The following is a 19645-nucleotide window of genomic DNA, read 5'->3' as shown; positions in this document are numbered from 1 at the left end:
TATATTTTGTGGGGCTTGCTAACTCTGGTATCTGCAGTTTCCACTTGAAGGTATTCATTCGTGTCCACTGTCTCCAGATGATTCATAAGGACTTTGCGAGCTATGCTCACCTCTGCTGCGCTGTCTAGCATTGTCTGAGCCCATTCTCCGTTTTTCAGTTGTGTCCTCAGTATTCTCGGCATTGTTAACTACCTTGATACTGGCTACCTTCTTTTTTGGAAATTGTGATTTCTTTTTCAGTTGAGCAGGTTCCTTGTCTTTGGACTTGGCGTGCTCTTCTGATCGTCCTCTTCTTTCCGATTTCTGCGAGGAATTCTGAAAAGATTGAGAGGGACGTGTATCAATGTCTTGATATCTATCAGGTTTTTTAATATTATCCCTATTTCTAAGGTTATATCTATTCCCAGAGGGTTCACTCTGAGGTGACCTTTGTCTCGGGTTCGGAGATTTCTCTCTTCGCCTAGGAGACCTTCCTCTGGACTGGAATTTCTTTTCTTTAGGATTGGATTGTTTATTTCCATCCCAGTTCTTTTTTGGTGAATTATTATTAAAAAATATTTTTTCTGGACTTGTAGTCAGTTGCGGTTTTACTGGTATTCCACCTAGACTATCTCTGCCTAGTTCTTCATAGGATTTTTCTATGATTCTGGCAATTTCAGCTGGTTGGTCTGCTATATCTGTCTCTTTTAACCTCTGGCGGATCGCCACGTTTGCTGCTTCACCCTTTATGTTGGCTAGTAATATAGCCGAGACCTGCTTGAAGTCTTTCAGTAATTTCATACCAAGAGTTAAAGCAGGTTCTGGACCGTATTCATCTTGAATTTGTTTTAGCACATCTGGTATCACCGAAATGGATGGAACACCGTGCGTTTTTGTATAGATGGAAGCAAAGACTGTACCCCAAGTGTCACAGTCCTCAATGTGTGGTGCGATTCCCATTGGGAGACATATAGTCAGACTCCTGTGTTTTTCTAATGGGGTGGTGTCAGGAAACACCGCCTCTATTTGGGTAATTTTCTGTGCCAACCAGAATGGTATTTGTTCCCGTTTAGCTGGAACTTTACCTAGGCAGGATTGGATGTTCTGTGGTGTGATTTTATTTGTGTTCCCCTGGTGAGGGGTCAGCTGTGGAATTTTAATCGCTGGCTGAATTGTTGAAGTCCGCATTACATACTGAACTAATTGTCTATGAATTTTTAGTAGTTGTTTTAGCTGTATTAATAGCTCTGCTGCAGGCATTCTTTCGATGTCTGGATGTGGTGTGTATCCGGCTAGGACCGGCCACGTTGCTCCTGGTCTTCCTAAAGGACCGAGCCTTGTAATGTGATTGTTATGTATTAGGGCGCCATCAAATAAGAGCAAATGCTCTTGGATTTTGAGTGGTACTTCCACCTCCTCGAAAGGAGTGTACGTTTCAGGAGGTTCCTCTACTTTGTAATAGTGGAAGTACTTTGTTACAGCATTTGCTGCTGGAAAATGTATCCATGTATAGTATACCTCTGTCTGCCGATATTCGTGTGCCTCAATTACGAATATGACTGTGCCACCTCTAGGTGTCAGTCCATTTTCTATAAGTTTTAAGGTTATAGATCTCCTTTTAATGACCGGAATAAGTATTATATCCGCGTCTGCTGCTTGCATGGTAGCATCAGCATCTGCTATTTCAGTAGCTAATCTAATTGCCTCTCTTTCTCCATCGCTGTCTCCCATTTTACTGACAGGATGGTATTATTTTTGTTTGCAGATCAGGTTTCTTTATGGAAACAGAGATTAGATGCACAATATTTTGGAACTGTTTTATCCTTCAACGTTGACTAGACCAAGAACCATACATAGGAGTTCCCTCCTGCGAGGTTTTGGAGGATATAATAACCTTTCACCCACTCCAGACGTCTTTGGAGTATTTGGGAAAAGGGGTCTGAGTGAGAAAGCACGACTGAGTTACTCTAAATGTCTTACGTTAGTTTTATCGCCCTTTCCAAACACGTTGGGCGCCATGTAGTGTAGCTCCTATTTTCCCAATAGGCTCTGCGCATTGGAATAGTGCCTACAGCAGTAAAGGCCTAGGCCAGACGTTAACTAGGTCTACTACTGTCGATACTAGACTTAATTTTTGGGTTTGCCAGCTAAGCTCAGAGTTCGCTAGAAACTTTCTCGAATGTTCAAGGAAGGATTAACTCCCCTGATTAGACAAGAAGGGATTTAGTTTCTGACAACCATAGAACATGACAACTTTGCTCTCCCCTAATCAAGAGTCAATCTCGAGAGTCGTGTGAGCACAAGGCAATTATTTTACTCAGTCAGTACGTGCATTCTTAGTCTCATCAGAATGTAGAGAAAAGGAAGAGACGGGCGTGTTCAATAAAATATGTTATTTATTGATCAGTCTCTTTTCTCGTACAAGAGAAATGGATCGATATTATTGCAATACTTATAGTTAAGTAAAGTGCATACATTAGAAGCAATAGTATAAAATAATACTGTAAAAACATTGATATGGTTTCTGAGCCATATGATGTTTAAAATGATTAAAATATATTTACATACACATATACATTTGACTAAACGTACTCAACTGGTGTTTCTAAATACGCCTACCCCGTGTACCTGACCTAAGTCTAATGCGTGGGCGGGAATAGAAAGTTACAGTTTAGTTTAAGTTTGTTTTTGCCAAGTGAATAACTAAAGAATTCTCTAGGAGGGGTTATTCAGTTCTGTACCTGGAATTTAGGATGAATGAGGAATGGTATCTCTTTCTCTGCTCTCGATATTCCAGGCTGCCTGCGAGGGCTGCCCAGAAGCGCCGGTGCTGGGTCTCTCGGCTTGAGATAGCAGCGCGTCTCTCAGCGCGTCAGGAAGGCGGGGCTGCTGCCTGCGGGGTCTGCTTCTGCTCTCGGCTTCGGCAAGTATGGCTGCTCCGTCTTGTCACCACGCGTGTGTTTGCATAGGGCAAGGTCGGCAATATTTATACCTTAAAGGTGCCGAGATTGACGTAAGGATGGACATAGGTACGTCAATAAAGATGTCATACGACTTGCTCGTTAGCACATTCTTTACTAAAGTTCTCTGTGAAATCAAAACAATGGCCGCACGGATTATCCAGGTTGTCATAGGTTTGATTTGTTATGAGAACGTCGTATGCCTTATCAGGGGCTGGAGGAATGTCGCTTGTCTAATTAGATCTCAAGCGTTATGACCTAATCAGATATTTTTATTTTTATTTTTATTTTAGCTGTTTTATATCGCGCTCAAATACTACCAGAGTGTCCTGGCGCGTAAGAAGAAACAAGCATGTGGCCAGAGGGTACGTTCCTGTGCCGTAGTGTGACTGCGTCAGATAACGGTATCTGCATCATGGGGGATTTCTTGCCTCATGGGCTGACTGTTAGTTAACTAGCTAGTAAGTTTAACCAGAATAGGGTCAGGAATAGGGGGATCGAATCAGAACCTATAGAAATACACGACAAAATACATACATGAAAAACAAAGACTTAAAATACTCAAATGGTGCTTCTAAAATACGCCTACCCCAATGTACCTAACCTAAGTCTAGTATGAGGGAAGAAGTAAGTGAGGTGTAGCATAGGTTTAGTTTCTTTGCCAATAATCTATCCAAGATCTCTCTTAGGGTCTAATCAGCTCCGTAGTCCGTACCTTGGTTTAGAATGAAGGAGGTCTGGTATCTCTGTCTACGGACTCGATTTCCCTACACCCCGCAAGGGGAGCTTGGAAACACTGGAGCTAGATTCTCAGCGAGAGAAAGGCAGCCTCTCTGTCAGTGCGTCAGCTGGATGGTCGGCTTCCTTCGGCACTTGCTGTAGCGAGATGCGTCAAGCAAGTAGATAGTCGAACTGATCCAAACCACCGTGTGTTTGCTAGGGCAAGTGTAGGCATATTTATACCTTGAAGGTGCCTGGATTGATGTATGGTCGGACATAATAACATCACCAAAGAACAGTAGTTCTTTGAAAACGCCATGATTTCTAGGATAAATCAATATTCAAGAAAGGGGATGTCCCTGACTGCTGAAGCTGAGTTTTCCAAGAAATTGTTGTGGCTTTTTGGAACTAGTGGAAGTAGCCATGCCTGTAGTAGGACCGCATGGGCTATGTCTAAACATGGGTATGGTTTCTATGCGAATATAAGGGTAATGTGAATTATACCTATATAAGGGAATGAATCGGGAAAATTACACTAGGGTCCTAAAACGCTATACAACAGTACCATAGAGTCATAAAGAGTCCTAAAGTGCCGCCTGGGGACATCTGGTTGCGCTAATCGAGGGTAAATCTGAAGTTCAGGCTGACCGTGATAGAGGGTAGTCTGGCTACAGGACTCATACAGGTCCCACTGAAAAAGTACTTTGGAGGGAGTAAGTGTCAGCATCAAAGATTCAATGCAAGGAGCAGAGGAGGTGAGGTGTCATCTTCGATCCCATGGATGCAGGTGAGGCATCAGTTCCAATCTGCACCGTCAATGAAGGTTTCGTTGACAAACTTCTTTATGAGCCGCACACTCTGTCGGCGTCGAACCTCTCAGTCTATTGGAGCAATGTCATCAAGAGGCACAGTCCGTGGAAGCGATGTCATCCAGTGGCAGAGGTGTCGAAGGGCGATGCGTCAGTTCCGATAGGCTTAAAGTCAATAATGTGTCACCTTTGATGGATTTCTACAGCAGAAATCACTTTTCAAGTATGCAGGACTGGATTGCCACCACTTGCCTGCGCATGACTCACAGATGGCAGAGTCCGGGTGCTGATGCAGGGTTGAAGCAAGTCTTTGATGGCCCAGAGACTTCAGAAAAAGGGGCAAGCCAGTAAGCCCTTAGAGTCACTCTGGGTTCAAGTAAGATGGGTCCAGTCACTGTCCTCAGAAAGACAGAGATCAGCAGGCAGCATGGCAGCACAGTAAAGCAGAAAAGCAGTTCTTCCAGAGCAGCAGTCAAACAGAGTGTCAATCCTTGTGTGTATGTATGTATGTATGTATTGCATACTTTTATAGCGCAGACCGTCACCCAGAGGGTATCCTGGCGCTTTGACTCTACCTGACCAATACACAAATGCAATATTACCCTGCCCTGGGGAAAAGTGAGTCTTCAAACCCTTTTTAAAGGGTGCAAGTTCCCCCAGACTCCTTAGAGACAGAGGAAGGGAATTCCAAAGCTTGGCGGCCGTGAAGCCAAAGGAACGGCCGCTCATCCGTAACCTCTGGATTCTAGGGACTACCACCAGACATGCCGAAGAAGAACGTAGAGGTCTGGCTGTGGAATACCATGAAAAAAGCTTTTGCAGCAAAACTGGCCCCTGCCCATGAAGGGCCTTGAAGACTAGGCAGGATGCTTTCAAACAGATGCGCTGCTGGACAGGCAGTCAATGAAGATCTTTTAACGCCAGAGAGGAGGAGGCTGAGCACAAACGAGAGAGGGCAAGCTTAGCTGCCATATTTTGTATGCGCTGCAGCTTACTAATTAAAGTACTAGGGGCACCCAGAAGCAATGCGTTGCAGTAATCTAACCTGCTAAGGATAATACTACGCACTACCTCTGGTCTGGTCTGTACTGGGAGCATAGGAAGAATCTTGGGCAAAGTGCGGAGCAACATCACACATGTGGTAATCGTCTTATTGACAAAACCATCCAGTTGTAAATTAGGGCCAAACATAACCCCCAGGTTGCGAGCAGAGTCCGCCGCCACCACCGTGCCCAAAGAAGATGTTGGCCAGAAGTCTTCTGGCAAAGGACGTGGGGTGCGGTCAGTTGAACAGTACAGTACCTCCGTCTTAGAGCCATTAAACTGGAGGGAATTGTGTCGCAACCAGTCCGCAGTAGCTGTCATGCAGCGATGAAAAGTCTCTTTAGACACAGCATCTTTGCCTTCAAAGGAGAAGACAAGCTGCATATCATCGGCATAATTAATTACCGAAATACCAAAGGATTTGATCAAGCTGATGAGAGGACGAAGGTACAGGTTAAATAGAATAGGGCTGATTGCCAAGCTCTGGGGCACGCCCTGCCCTACTCCTCTGAAGCCTGATCTAAAAGGCGGCAAAGCCACCACCTGGTGTCTGTTGTAAAGGTAGGAGACTAGCCAATCCCGCGCCAACACGACTACCCCAATCTCTTCCAGTCTGCTGATGAGAGTGGCGTGGCTGACCGTGTCGAACGCGGCCGACATGTCGAGCAGTACTAAAAAAGCTGCCCGACCAGTGTCGACCCGCGAACGAAGATCGTCCAAGACGACCACCAGCGCAGATTCCGTGTCATGAGCTGGCCGGAAGCCGAACTGAGCCATGTCCAGACAGGTGTTAGTTTCCAGAAAGCTGGACAGAGACCATGTAACGACTTTCTCCATGATTTTAACAGGAAAGGGGAGCAGCGAGATTGGCCAATAATTCGCCGGGCAGGTAGGATCCAATGTAGGCTTCTTCAAGAGAGGAAAAACCACTGCTAGTTTCCCGCATTCTGGAACCGTGGCAGTACTGAAAGACTGATGACAGACAGAGTAAAGTGGGCGGAAGAGTTCCTCATGGAACAACTTCCAAAATGTATTGGGCAGCGGGTCCATCGGAGACCCCGAAGACACCCCGTTTGCCACTATACAGAAATCCTCAAAGGAAGGGAGAGTGAAACTGTCCAGCCGAGGTTGACCTGCCTTTTCTTCTAAATTACCTAGAATGGATAAAGGTGCTAGAGCTGCGAAAGGCTGTAGGCAGGGAGTGCCTGAGCTGGAAAGTCCACTCAAGATGGTAGTAATCTTATCCTTGAATGCAGCTGCCAAGGAGTCACATAGGGACTGAGAAGCCGAGGTGTTATTTGTCGCACAAGCCGGGTGGGAAAGATCATTAACAATTTTAAACAGAGTCTGCGACTTGTTTGATGCCTGCATCAGCATATCCTCGAGATACTTGGCTTTGGCGCACTTGATCTGTGCTTTATAGTCCGAAAGCGGTTGCTTAATGAGGGCTTTATCTGACTCTGTATAATGCTTCCTCCAAGCTCTTTCTGCCTGTTTACATCGCAGCTTCACCTGAAGAAGGTCATTGGAATACCAAGGCATGGCAAGCTTATGCCGATCTATAGTTTTCCGCAAGGGAACTATTATATCCAAGGAATTAGTAATTTGTAGGCAAAGGCTTAAATAGCTCTCTTCCACATCTTCCCCCAAAGAAAAGCCCCGCGGTAGCAGAGTTGGTAAACCGGGGTTTTTCAGAAGTCTAGACCATTGCCTACTGAGTTTGGTGGAACCCGAACTGTTGTAGCTCAGCAGTCTTTATTCCTGGCAAAGTTCTTCACAAGTCCAATAGTATACTCTCTTGGTGGTGTCAGAGCCATATTACCCTTTAACTAGTTGTGCCTTTGAAGTTGGGGTGACTTCAAATAAGAGTCTTTGAAGTGCACACAGGTCCTTTCTTTTCAGCCCTGGCTCCAGACTATCAGTAGGGGTCAATTCACCATTTGTGTGGGAAACAATACACTGCTTTTTCAGTGTAAGTGTCAGCTCCCCCCTCGAATTTCTGCCCAGGAAGAATGAAGATGAATGCAGATGAGTTCTCTGTCCCACCTACTCTTCCTGTGTTCGCGGCTGTCTAGAGGGAATGCACAAAGTGTAGCTGTCACCCATCCTAGATGTTTATTGGAGACAGGCTGCAGGCACACAGTGCAGTAAAAGCAAAGAAAGGCCCACTGTCTAAAAGTGGCATTTCTAGAATAATATTGTTCAATCCAACTTTACCTTTAAAGAGAGTTTATCATTACCATTCCAAAGATATAAATCATGATGCAGGTACTCCTTTCTGATCATGATTTACGGCTTAAAACTGTATTGAGGAATTCCCAATGCTAACCTGTGAGAGGAGTAGGCTTCACAGTAGTGAAGAACGAATTTGGGTGCTTGTCACGACTAGGAATTGCAAAACCTACCAGTATATGTCCTAACTTTTACTTCCACATCACACTGCTCTATGGGCTTCCTGGGGCCTAATGTAGGGGTGACTTATGTGTGATAAAAAGGGAAGTTAAGGCTTCGTAGGTAGATTTAAATGCCAAGTAGAAGTGGCAGTAAATGTACAAACAGGTCCTGCGATGGCAGGCCTGAGATAGGTTTGAAAGGCTACTTGTGTGGGTAAAAAGAAAAGATGATGGACGGAATGCTGAATTAATCAAACATTCACCCCCAGTCACAGATCTGGGTTATATGATATCCATTGTTATTTGCATGCCTCGCCATTTCAGTTTAGACAGAGCCAAATGCAAATCAGTCTTGATCCTGTTCCCCATGAGAACAGTCTAGCCCGAACTGCCAGGCCAGGTCTTCCCTGGACCAGAAGCAAGCATCCAGGGACCAGTTTCAGGGTAACACCCCTCGTCAGCCAGGATAGCTTGAATCTGGTTGCTTACTGATCACAGGACCCACCTCTGGCCATACCCTTCCCACTTCGGGCGACAAATGCAAAAAGAAAAGATGATGGACGGAATGGCTGAATTAATCAAACATTCACCCCAGTCACAGATATGGGTTAAATCCATCTTTTTTTTCACGCCACGCCATTCCAGTTTAGACCCAGCCATATGCATATCAGTCTTGACCCTGTTCACATGGGAACAATCCAGCCCGAACTGAAAGGCCAGGTTTTGCCTGGACCAGAAACAAGCATCCTGGTACAGATTTTGGGGTAACACCCCTCATCAGCCAGGGTACCTTGAATCTGGTGGCATAGGGAGCACGGTACCCATTTCTGGGCATACTCTTCCCACTTAAGGTAACAAATGCAAAAGGAAAAGATGATGGGCAGAATGCTGAATTAATCAAACGTTCACCCCAAACACAGATCTGGGTTAAATCCATTGTTTTTTGACATGCCACGCCATTCCAGTTCAGACTCAGCCATGTGGAAATCAGTCTTGACCCTGTTCCACGTGGGAACAGTCCAGCCCAAACATACCAGGCCAGGTCTTCCCTAGGCCAGAAAGGAGCATCCTGGGACCTGTTTCGGAGTAACACCCCTCATCAGCCAGGCTAGCTTGAATCTGGTGGCGTAGTGAGCACGTGACCCACCTCTGGGCATACCCACCCCACTTAGGGTGACAAATCCAAAAATAAAAGATGATGGTTGGAATGCTGGCTTAATCAAACATTTACCCCCCAGTCACAGATCTGGGTTAAAACCATTTTTTTTTGCACGCCAGGCCATTCCAGTTTATACCCAGCCGTATGCAAGTTAGTCTTGGCCCTGTTCCCATGGGAACAGTCCAGCCCGAACTTGTGTGGGTGGCATAATCAGTACTGCAGGCCCACTAGTAGCATTTATGTTGCAGGCCCTGGGTATATGGTGTACCACTTTACAAGGGATTTTCAAGTAAATTAAGTATGTCAATTGTGTATATATATCAATATTGCCATGCTTAGGGGAGAAGCACATGCACTTTCGCACTGGTCTGCAGTGGTAAAGTACTCACAGTCCTGAGGCCGACAAAAGAATCATCAAAAAGATGAGGTAAGCAGGCATAACATTTGGGGGAAGACTATCCTAAGGATGACAGGTCTAACAGAGCCTTACAATAAATATGGAAGCGTCACTAAAGAAGGGGAGGATGTTGGCATGGCTACTTAAGAAGTACCATCCACATTCTCATTTCCTGCACCTGAGAGCAAACAACCCTGTGGATATTGTAGACTGAGGTCAGCTTAACCTGGCCTGAACAGAATACTCGCAAAAGGTGTTTACTTGAGCTCAAACGTCCTCGGAGGAGGAGCAGGACTGGTTCTTGTTAGGAGCTGGGCTGCCATGCTTCATTGCGCAACAATGGCAAATGCTTGAAGCCCAGTTTGAGATGGCAGAATTGAAGGAGGCTCTGGAGGGCCTGATGAAGGGGAAAGCCGCAGGAGCCGATGGCTTCCCGGAAAAACAATATCAAATAATGCCATCCGACATTTATAGCACTTATAGGGGTATATCTACCAAGAGGTACGAGAAAAGGGAGAACTGTCTCAAAGCATGTACGACACGGTGAAGGTAATTATCCCTAAAGAAAGGGTATATCCCATCTGCTTGTCTTCTTATAGACCACTGTCTATGCTAAACACAGATGTGAAATTGCTCTGTAAAGTACTAGCCAACAGACTACTCAGGGTGATAGGTTTGCTCATACACCTGGATCAAACAGGGTTTATACCTGAAAGGAGCACAATGCTCAATATTAGGAGACATAACCATATTATGCACAAGCATGTCCCTTCTGCTGCCCATATTGTGCTTATTTTAGACTTGGAGGGGTAGTATCATATGGTGGAATGCCATTACATGTGGGCAGTTTTGCAGAGTATGGCGTTCGACCCTAATAGGATGAATGTGTGCAATTATTATACACAAACCATGAGGCGAGGGTGGGACTTGGGGCATAGTGTCAGATACTTGGAGTCTGGGCAGAGGGGCTAGAGAGAGATGCTAACTATCCCCTGTGCTGTTTGCTCTGGCGTTGGAACCGTTATCATACAGATTGCAGACGAGGTTGGGGTCCTGGGATATTGAGGTCAATGACAAAACACATGTAACATCTTTATATGCGGCCATGCCCTAGTTTATAGTAAATACCTGGATATAACTGTGCCCCACTCCTATAGTAACTGGAAGAGTTTGTGACGGTGTGTGGCCTATAAACAAATAAGACTATAAGATGTTTGCTACCTCTGGGAGGGCTCGGCCAGCCAGGAACAACTATCCAATGTGGGTTTGGACTGCAATGGGAAGAGGGAAAATTCCAATATATATTTTTTTTGCAGACAAAGTTTAATAAAATCCTTAATTCAAAAAAGAGAGATGACTTCTATAATATATAGCTTTATAATCCCTAAAGACATCTAATGACAACCATTGTAACAGTGGGTCTCTCTACATAGCTACTGTACTTTGTGCTATTTCAGTAGTTTTGGGAACGTATAATGACACCCCATAGTTACATTTTGTTTTTCAATTTGTACATGTATATTTATAGGCAGATGTTCATCAAAATGCAACATTATATATTCATTCATAAATCTTTATTTCGGCCCATTAGAGCCATAAAAGATGCATAAAAACAACAGTACATAGCACATTTGTAAATAGCAGGATAAGTAGATGACATCATTATATATCTATATATCTATAATCAAACCCAAAAAATATGTAGAAAATGTTAAAGTCCTTTGACACCGCAACTAAAATATGCAACCACAATTTCCAAATTGTGTCACCTCTTATTAAAGCATCAAAAACTTGGTTCATGAACGGAATTGTACGGGGACATGCTATTAGGAACGTGTCTGTACATTTAAGCACAGGTGTGCAATCTAATATTTGAGGGCATACTCATTCACCACCACATCTTTTTTCAGTCACATACTGACAGAATCTCATTGTTATTGAACGGTACAATAAACTGCTGGGGGGCCTGTGACCGCTCCCACGTGGAAATGTGTTCGAAATACATTATTTCTTGTGAATACTCCATTATTGACATGATTAACTAAAATGGGTTGTGCCCCTAGTCGTTATAATGTAATGTTCTTTGTATATTGATAGAATATCAATGTTTTCACTAAGATCTTATTAATAACAATAAATGGTGACTAGGATCAGACAAAAGGCGAGTCTATTTGTGACATTAGCAAAATCAATCTTAGTTTAGCTATTTTGTTTTTAGATCACCAGTGAAAGGTAGTGCCATATATGGTAAAGACATGTGAGAATGGACAATGTGATGTGAACTGTTGAATGTAAAGCTTGTTTGAGTCTTAAAAATGGCTTTGCAATTAAAAGCAGGTGATCCCACTCCACTTTGCGGGGCAGTGAGGGTTGCAGTAGGACCCTCATCAACCAAGCTAAAGTGTAAAGGACAGAAACTACCTGTTTTAGGGGGGAGGCACATGATCCAAACATTTTATCATAAAACAAAATGATTTTAGGAACTTACTATAGAAACGCTGTATTACATTTTCTCCCTAGCATTTGATGTTAAGAGTGTACACATCTTTATTTTAATTCTACAAAAAGCTGTCATTTTTTTTAGATCCCATTGCTAATGAAACAAGGTAATGATCCGGGAAACAGTTTGTCGAATAGGGAAGTAAAAAATACCATTCTGACTCTATGGGAAATGTTTATTTGGGATCCCCTTGTACGTCAAAAGCAGCTTAAGGACATTCACCACATTTCACAACACAGACAAGCAAACTTGAATAGAAGACTTGTGATGTCTTTTTAGATTTGCCTAGTTCCTATCGAGTTTCTTGGGATATGCAAAAGCGAATTTAATGTCGCATTTGCATTTTAACCTTAACAATGGAGATACTAGAGAACAAATAAACAAAAAAAATTCTTGTTAGTTGTGGAGGCAGTACAGCTGCAAGTTATGTTTGAAAGATTTACGCTGTAACCCAAAGCTCAGCTGTTGGAGGCACACAAGCCACCAACGTGCACTCTTTGCACGCATGTCAGCAGCCTAGTTCAAGCAGAAAATAGCTGTCATCTGTCAGTTCCAGCCTGTCAAAAAACATTGTCCCTCTTCTCACTGAACCGTGAACGAAATCTGACATTTAACATTCTTGCCTTCTGCAGTCATTGACTGAAAGATATACCTTTACACTGAAATAGATGGGCTTAAATTGAGAGATAAGAACTAATTGGTTTTATGTTACACATGTTGGTAAGTTACTTACTATTTCGTTTCTCTTCTAAAATAGATACTTTTCACATGGCCTGTAAGCTTATCGATTAAAAACAGAAATTAGTAAGCGTGGGGTTCAGGTACATCACACCAGATGTCAGCATCTCTGAAAGTGTTTCCATTTTGTTGCCTCTGAAAAGAAGAATGACTGATTGGGTTGGTTTAGACTTTTCTTTCACCTCTGAATCTCGGGTTCAAGTTCTGTCCAGCGTTGTAATTGGCAATTGTCATAACACCTATAAGTCACACATTCTTTACTTGCATACCATTCAGAGACTTACACAGCTACTGCTGTCACCCATTCCATTATTCATGTGACTTACCATGTGTACAGCATTCTTCAGGTTAGCTCATTTATCCTCTCTCATTTTGATAGCCTAAAAGTCACGCCCACAATTACTTATTTAGGATACTTTGGGGCTGAATATATAAACTGTGGACCAGATGTACATAGTAATAGCTAGCAAATTAGGAGGACATGTCCCTTTCAAGTACCTTCCTAAGACTTGTTGCTTTACAAATGGTGCTAAAGAAACTCAAAATTCATGCTGCATCTCCACCATCCCTGTCCCCCCAAATATGTGTTGCAGTCCACCTTATTCTGCTTGGCAAGAGTAAACAGAAGTAGGGTCAACTGAACCCCATTTTCATTAAAATGCCTTTCGGTGTATGTGTTTCAAAGGTAGCAGCGGGTCTGAAGATGGCAGCCAAACTCGGGAGAGCTAACTGAGTGGCCATGCGACGAGCTCAGTGTGGCATGGAGTGAATTCTGCCGCCCGCTGTGTTCCTGATTCTCCCCTGTGGTGCCTGACCGGATGTGACTGGTGGAGTGTTCTGACCGTGCTCAGCAGACCTGTGCTGGGACTGTGGCAGTGACTGGTGCTGCTGCTGTTATAGGGCCACTTGGGAACTGCACTGGGGTGCCCCCCTTCTTGTCTACTTTGAGGAGGGATTAGAGGTCACCCACAGCATTCTGGGCTGGACTTCTGGTGTAACCCTCCTACTCTGCCTCCTGTGTTTGTGGACTGGGCTTGTGCTGACGGAGGTGGGCCATAACTGGCGATCAGTCTAGTCTGGTTACTTTCTCCCCCCCAGGGGACTTGACTCTTGGATGGTGGGCACTGCACGATGGCGCCAATGCCACCCTTGAGGACCCCACTAGACTTCCTGCCGGGATAATCTGGTTCTTTGGCACATTTTCTGGAGTTTGGGGGTGGGGTGCCACTCCACTTGTACTTTGCGACTGCCATCTTCTTCGCTCCTTGGGCCTTGAGACACACTGTTGTGAGGGTGATCGGCTGTCTGTGCTGCTCACAATGAGCTGTGGTGCAAGCAGGCAGAGGGACACAGTACTAGTGCTCCCCGACTGCTCAGCTTCTACATCTGCCCCTTGCCATGAGTAAAGATCGCACGCCCTCTGCTCAGGCCCAGATGAAGATCAACAGATTCACCATTTTTGTGTCTGGAACCTCTGTTTCTATTGCGGACCCTCTGCATGTCGTGACATCGTTGGATGCTGCTAGTGTCATTTCGCTCCTCCAAGCCATACTGCCCACCTGCATGGCACTCGAGAAAAGCATTGGGGAGGTAGGTGTGGACATGATGCTGTTGCACCACCAACACCTGTACAATGTACTGGACAGGGTCTCAGGAGTGGAGTGTCATGTCTGAGAGCTCGAGGACTCTGTGTGAGAGCTCAGCTCCACTGTCCACACCTTTCTGCGTCCACCACAATCCTAGAAAAGTGCAGGGAGGATGCTGAAAACTGCACACGCAGGAACAACCTTGACTTCGTTGGCTTCCCAGAGGGTGTGGAGGGTCCTTCCTCTGAAAGATTTTTAGTAGATTGGATAAAATCCTGGCTACACAAGACACTCTGTCTTCTTGCTTTGTCTTAGAGCGGGCCCTAATACCCTTAGCACATTGACCTGCACCGGCAACTTCCCCTCAGTCCCTTTTAGCCCAAATCCTTAATGGTAAGGACAGGTATGCCATCCGAGGGGTACGATCACATAGAACCATGCCCTTCCAGGCTGCCTGCATTCTAATGTTTCCAGACTACACCCATAGTGTACAGAAACAGCGCAATGCCTTAGATGCAGTTAAACAAAAACTTTGAGCACTGAATTTGTCATACAGACTCATCTTTCCTGCCAAATTGAAGGTCCTTCATAACTCCACTCCTATTTCTTTGGACTCCAGAAGCAGCTTGGGACTGGGCATCTAATTGCAAGGTGCTCTTGCCCCAAACATCTCCCCCCTGGAGATCTGACGTGCATCTTGGTTAGGTCAGGTATAGTTGCATCCCATTGCAGGGCGCGCGGGCCCCTGCGTGTGTGGAAGCGGAAGGGGTTGGTGGCAGGTGACTGGATCTCCTCTCAGGCAGAGAGCACCCATCGAGAGAACTTGAATCAGGAAGCACAACAGCCCCTCCCCCAAGGGCTTTCGGACTCAGACCCCATGACGACGCGACCTGTGGACACGGATTGATTTCCAATATTTAGGCCTTGAAGGCAAAAACCTTCTAAGTTTGCAGTCATTGACAAATGCCTCTTTGCATAACAGTCTCATGCCTCCTACCTGCTTAGCCTGCAGCACATTCTCCTTCCTTATGGTTTGATACATGGAGGCAATGGCGACTGCCGCACGCCCTCTCTTTCTAATGTTTGTTCTCAAGTGGGAGTTTGGATGGCAGATGCTTCCGGAGTTGAAGTTTAGGGTAGGTAGGGTTGGGTGTGTGTGATTTGGGCTTTTGTTTCAATGGTTTTGCTGCGTTGTTGTTCTTTCTTTGTTCTTATTTCCAGCACTGTAAACACTCCTGACTTCACCATTGGTTGCCTCTGTGACCTACCACTGTGACCTCCTAATCTTCTTACACTAACTTTACTGTGACCCCCATAACCCCATGGTGTAATTTAAAATTATGACCTGTGTTGGAAGTGGGGGTCCTTGTCCCTCACTGCTGCCACCAAATGCTGGAGGCGGGAGTCCCTGTCTCACACTGCTGTCGCCAGGTGCGAGATCATGACCCCTCGTTGCAACATTAGGCTAAGTAAGGACACCGTCCGAGATAGCCCTGTTCACCCCCTTAGTAGCATGGCACAAGCAGCCAGGCTTAACGCCAAGGCGTGAGTGTACAGTATGTGCAACGACACTCACAGCATCCCAATGATGTCACCACAAATAGACTCCACACATGTTTTTATAAAACAGGTATAATCTTTATATAATAAGATATACGTTATGACCACAGGATACAAAACCAATATATAATAATGGGTAATATTTCTTCTGGTGGATTGGTAGGTTCTAATCCCAACCACCGCTTCTAACCAACAGTTAAGCTTATGTCTAACCGATTCCAAAAGGTTAGGCAGGTCGCCACGTTATAATCAGGCACTGTGCGATGAAGAAATAATGCAATGCGACACGTTACACTCATGTACTCTGCAAGGGAAAAATAACGCAGTGCGTAGCACACCAATCATGTAGTTTGTCAAGCACAAATAAAGTCAGGCGTCATACGACAGTTCGATAGTTCATTAGCAGCAATAATGCAAAGTGTAATACAACAGTTTAGGTGCTCCATTAACAGTTGCCCCAACCTGGATCAATGATGACACAAAAGTACCGCTTCTCACTCTGGCTCTAGTACTGCCCATCCTTGGGCCATCACGGGCCTATATCTGAACCGAAGCAACAGGCTAGTGCAGCTGACTGAAGTGAGAGGCCGAGTGAGTGTCCCTCTGATCCCCCGTCCCCACCCCAGGTGGTGATCCACGTTACCTGGGGGGGCGTGACCCCACTCTCCTCTCTTCCTTCAGCAACTTAGGCCTTGATCCAGAACTCCGTCAATGGGCACAGCGGGCTCAGGCCGGTGGCTCAGCTCCTCCGGGGCTGCCGGTCCGTGCTGCTATTCTTTCACTCCGAGGGATCAACGACCTAGTCCTCCTCCTGGTGGTCTCTGTAGAAACCGAGACCCGCCCTCAGCACTGTGGAGGCTTACTTTGATGTTGGTGCACATACTACCCAGGCATTCCTCACCAGCGCCTTTGGTTGCACCTCGACATGCACTTTGCGGGTCCCAGACTCGCCTCTTCTCTGGTGCACACGATGACCAGGCGCTCTTTACCAATGCATCGGCTTGCACCTCAAAACGCACCCTCTGTGTCCGAGTTTCACCTCTTCGCTCGGTGCACACCAGGACCAGGTGCTCTTCACCAATGCCTTGGCTACACCTTGACACGCACCCTGCACGTCCGAGTCGCATCTCTTCTCTCGGTGCACACGATGACCAGGCGCTCATCACCAACGCCTTGGCTGCACCTGGACACGCACTCTGCCTGTCCGAGACTCACTTCTTCACTCGGTGCACACCACTATCAGGCCCTCTTCACCAGTGCCTGGCTTGCACCACAACATGCACTGTGTACGTCCGAGCCTCCTCTTTCTACTGGTGCACACAACAACCAGGCGCTCCTCACCAACACCTAGGCTTGCACCACGACACGCACCATGCGCGTCCGAGACTCCGTTTACTTCCTGCATGCCCACGATCACAAGGCAAAACTTCCAAAGGGTCTCAAGCTGCAAAAGCACATGCACACTGCGTTGCTTGGGACTTCACCAGAAACTTTTATGTTCCTGTTTTTCCAAACAGGGAGCCAGCTCACCTCGGGCCCTTGGGGTTCAAGACACAGCACAAAGCACAGTCTTTGTCAAGCAGGGGTACCCAGCGCCTCCAAGCATAGTCCCAACAGACTCTTCCTTGGTTAGAACAGCAAACTGCAGACCAGCCCCAGATCCCAAAGCAAGGATTGGTCTTTCCCCAGCAGTCTCTTCAGTTGCTCCTTCCATAGCAGAAGTTCCTCATGACCACGAAATGGGTCCAAGCCTTTTCAGTCTCAATCCATTTCTTTTTCATTCCAACGTTCAGGGGTTTCAGCTCTCATAGTTTATACCGATTAATGTCTTTGAAGTTTGTTGTGCTCACTAAGGGCCATATGTATCAACATTCCCTTTTGCGATTTCTAAATAGTGATTTTTAAGGAATCGCTATTTAGAAATCGCAAAATGGTATGTATGTAGAAAATCGCTTTTTTTTAGCGATTTCTTAAAATTCCTTAATTACGATTAGCAAATTGCTAATCGCAATTAAGGAATAATTTCCCATTCATTTCTATGGGCCAGGAGGCCCCTTTGAATGAATGCGAAATTATTTTCAATTTGCGATTCGCAATTTTGCGAATCGCATATTGAGAATAATTTCACGGGTGCAGGTGTGTCTCAAGAAATTCCTTAATTGCGATTAGCAAATTGCTAATCGCAATTAAGGAATAATTTCCCATTCATTTCTATGGGCCAGGAGGCCCATAGGAGTGAATGCGAAATTATTTTCAATTTGCGATTCGCAATTTGCTAATCGCAAATTGAGAAAAATTCCAAGGGTGCAGGGGTGGCTCAAGAACACCCTGATGCACCCCTGGAAATGACATGTGTGCGCATAAGGGCATGTATGAGCGTCACATGGCACCTTTACAAATTGCATAAAGTGCATTTGTAAAAGAAATTCCTATGGGCCTAGAGGCCCATAAGAATGAATGGGAACATATTCTCAAGTTGCGATTAGCAATTAGAGAATCGCAAATTGAGTATGCAATATCATGGTTGCAATGGTGTCAAAAGGACACCCTGTTGCACCCCTGAAATAAGCACGGGTGCACATGTGGCGCACATACGTGCCCTAAGGGCATGTATCTGCACCATATTGCACTTTGAAAAATGCAGAAAAATGCATTTTTCAAAGAAATTGCAAATTACCACCAAATTGCACTTTTTCTGTGCTTCTTACATTGCATTTAAGGAATTGCAATTTGCGATTCCTTAAATGTAATCACAAAATAGGGAAATTTTGCGATTCCTTATTTTGCTAGGCAGTTTTTCATTAATACATACCACTAAGCCTGAGAATTTCCATATTTGCGATCGTAATTTGGAATGATACATATGGCCCATAGTTTCCTCTCCCTTCTACATCTGCAGAGGTACCAGGCTTGGCTGCCTGCTGTCCCCAATATTATTTTCTCTGGCTATCGAGCTGCTGGGTTTGCTGTGATGCTGAAGTCCGGGTCTTCCAATGGCTGAACTGCCCAGAAGACTGCATCACATTGACGACTCAGGGCTGAGGGTCAACTGGGATAAATCACTCCATGTCCCTGTTTAGGCGGTTGGGAGGTAGTTGATTGGCAAGACTTAATTCCCGTTCATAGATTAAGCTTCGCATACTTAGGGGACCATTGCTTTAGAGTCCGCGCTCAGTTGGAGCTTGAACTTGTGAATGCTGTTGTGTCTGACGCTTCATGACTTGGCTAAATGGGTCACCCTTCCTCTAAATGCCCTGGGAAGAGTGCAGACAAACATTGTTAAAATTCCTTATAATGTAACCCAATAAAACAATCTGGGTTATCTAGTTTATTATTAATCCAACTGCGTTCCGTGAGACACAATTTGTATTCTGCATACTTAAAGAACTGAGGGCCAGATGTAGGAAGTTAATACCGGTCGGTAACGGCCGAAATTACCGAATTTCGGCCGTTGACGACCGGTATTAGGCATTTGAGATGTAGGGGCCTAATTTAAGGATTCGGTAATTTACCGAATTGGTAATTTAAGGAATCGGTAAATTACCGAATTCTTAAGTACCGATTCGGTAATTTACAGAATCCTTAATGTAGGAAGCACTCAAGTGAGTGCTTTTTACTTGTAAGTATTCGTTATTTACCACCAACTACAAGTTGGTGGTAAATAACGAAAACCGTTAAAAAAGCAATGTTTTGCTTTTTTAACAGTGCCATGTGGCAGACATACATGCCCTTAGGGCATGCATGTGTGCCACATGTGCACCCGTGCACTATTCAGGGGTGCAACAGGGTGTCAATGTGAC

Source organism: Lissotriton helveticus, chromosome 6 (genome assembly GCF_964261635.1).
Source record: "Lissotriton helveticus chromosome 6, aLisHel1.1, whole genome shotgun sequence".
Lineage (NCBI taxonomy): Eukaryota > Metazoa > Chordata > Amphibia > Caudata > Salamandridae > Lissotriton > Lissotriton helveticus.
Note: the sequence above shows the minus strand (reverse complement) of the source record.